We start from the raw sequence: 3,016 nt of genomic DNA on the forward strand, positions 1-3,016 counted from the left end.
GCAGACTTGGGATTTGAAGTGGTCAAACCTACTAGATGCGAGCCTGTGTGTGTGTGTGTGTGTGTGAGTGTTTCCATGCAACAGAAGGAGTTTGTATCATGTATCTTGACAGGGTTGACGACCAACGCCAGTGATTCATCCATTACTTTGGCAGGTGGTGAGATTGCTGGCTTGCAAAACCTGTGTTAGCGGTCTTTCTTTTTTTTTAATATGACTGCTTTCCTCCCGAGGAAATGAACGAGCATCGAGAAATGTTATGTCTTCATGGTACATTTCTTCTGAGCACATCTTACATAGTCAAGCTTCAAAGTCTTTTTTTTTTTTTTTTACAGCAGAGAAGAAAAGTGAGTAATAGAATATTACAAAACTGTACAATGAGTCCATTGTACAAACGTAATATACGTGGCTGAATTGTGAAATTCCTGATCTATATCAGGATCCTTCTCTGGAGATTGTAAAAAAAAAAAGACAACAACAAAACTGACGCCTTCAGGCATCGCACAGTGGCCTGAGATGAACTACAAGACATCAGCAAAACAAGATTTAGCGTGTCGGAGCGGTGGTTCCCAAAATGGGGGTGGGGACCCCATGATGAGTCGCAAGACACTGACACTGATTTTTTTCTGGAAATCCAAGAAAAGTTTGTCTTTTGCTCCTCTAGTAGGTTTACTCGCTACTACAACTTATAGAAAACTTCGACTGATGTGTTGTTTAAACTGATATTATGGTTGTCAGGTGCTTTTTTTTAATGTGGTACCATTAACTTGTTGGATTCAACCTGACCATCAACCATCCCAAACCCACTTTGCACTCCAGACTGTAGGTTTTTGCACTCTTTCACCTGCTCTGGGTAAAAAGGAATGTGGCTGGCTGAAGTCACCCACAACAGGTGAGATTTTCTAGAGCCAAAAAGGGGGTGCCAAGTCAAGTTTCCTCTCAGACCACTTGATTTAAAAGATGCTGAAATGTCCGTATAAAAATCAGAAACGCAAAAAGAAAACCCCCAAAACTGCTTACCCCAGCTTTAAGGAATCACCAAACTTATCATGATCCATCTTGAGCGTGAACATGAACATCCATCCATCCATCCATTATCTATACACCGCTTAATCCTCACTAGGGTCGCGGGGGGCTGGAGTCTATCCCAGCTGACTCAGGGCGAAGGCAGGGGACACCCTGGACAGGTCGCCAGTCTATCACAGGGTGTGAACATGAAAATCTATATAAAATTTCATGTCAGATTGATGCAATAGTTGTGGTGATATTTCATGTAAACCACAAATCTCACGTCAACGCTGGATGTCAGGGGTTCAGCAGAATCATTACGCATCATCCGCTGGGGACAAGGAACATTTGCACAAAGTTCTCCACCCAGGAAATGCCACACGTTGGATGCATGGTGGAGGAGTTTTGCAGAATTATCACGACAGGCAGCGGTTGTTGACATTCCTGTTGTCTATCTCTGTGCTCCTCATACAGATCGTGACGTCGAGACAGAAATGTAATATGGGAGTCTGTCATTTGGGGTCATGGCTGGAAGCATCGTGTGTGACTATTCAAAACAAGCGTCTCAAAAGATAAAAGTTGTGTAGTCTGATCCCTGCATTAGACGGCAAGCGATAGCAGGAACACGATCACAACGTTATGCACGGGGATATGCAGTTACCGCTTCACTTGACGCAGCTTGTGTTTTCTTTCTTTATCGTACAAATCTGATAGTATTGGTATCAGTTCTGTAGCTCGGGGCGACGGGGAGTGCAAAAGGCGACTATTGCTGGAAGTGTCACAATAATGTCAGTAAGTAAGCAGATCTCCGCTACAACCAATACCCGTCACTTTTGCCATCCGCTCGGAGGTCTGAGTTACATTCATGTTTCGCTTGGAAAAGAACCAGCCGTGAACAGTATTTTTCTCTAATAGGGATCACAGTTCACAGCACTCCACCTTTCCCATACGCCGAGATGTAATCATGACTCAGCGCGCCGCAGGAAAGCGTCCCTCCTAGCAAGACACTTCGTCTCGCCGCGTAGCTCGCGAGCACCTAAGTGGAAATTCTCCGAAAGGGAGAGCTAGCAAAACAGAATGGTTTGAGAAAGAAAATATTATGAAGGCGCATATTAAAGATATATGGTATCATATAAGATATCCCGTTCGCGCAGGACTCCTACTGCTCTGAAAGAATCCTCGCTATGCTGAGGGGGATTTATAAGGTGACGGATCCATTTGTTTTCCAGATGATGAAATTTAGACTGCGTTCTGGGTGTGCGAACATGCATACGTGTCTCTCAGACTCAAGAGGAGATTAAAAAGGTGCGTTAAGATACACACTTTTCGCAGCGTTCTGGCAGCTTCGCCTCTGAATGAATGTGTCGAGGGGTGTAGGTTCCACCGTGGAGGAGATCGTCTCGATTTTTATTGCCATTGGCAGAATTCATAGACTAAATAATGGTTGTATAATGGAACCGGTGCTCCCTTAAACACAGGAAATAAATGGTGGTGGTCATGTTCATTCATGCTGGTAATTATCACTGCCTTTTCAAGAAAAACTGCAAAACCCCCTCAAAGCAAAGAAATTATTAACTTTGGAAAGGCACCGACTGCGCTGCATCGATCCAGAATTCAAAACCGCTCAAGTGGGTCTGTCTGGTACACTCAACGTTTTGATACTGGGCAACCATTGAGGAGAAACCAGGCCCTGTTTTTGGGAGCACATGTTCACCTCAAAAGGCAGTTTCCATGCCAGATGAATCTTTAAGCTAAAGGTTTCTTTTTTCCTCGAAGTGCTTTGGAAAGATTTTTAGAAACAGGATCTCAGAAAGCGACGTGAAGACCTAAAGGCGCCTTATGGACATGTCACATGATTAACATCGCTTCAGAAAGTTTAATAAGAGCATCTGAAACCAGTTATGCTGGTATAACTCCATACATCGCGGACTCTTCGGGAGATCCTGGCTCTTCAAAGCTGACCCAACGACAGGCCCTTCCCAAAGCCCCGGGGCTCCTCAAGGGCCACGTC

Source organism: Stegastes partitus, unplaced genomic scaffold, assembly GCF_000690725.1.
Source record: "Stegastes partitus isolate 25-593 unplaced genomic scaffold, Stegastes_partitus-1.0.2 Scaffold1652, whole genome shotgun sequence".
Taxonomy (NCBI): Eukaryota; Metazoa; Chordata; class Actinopteri; family Pomacentridae; genus Stegastes; species Stegastes partitus.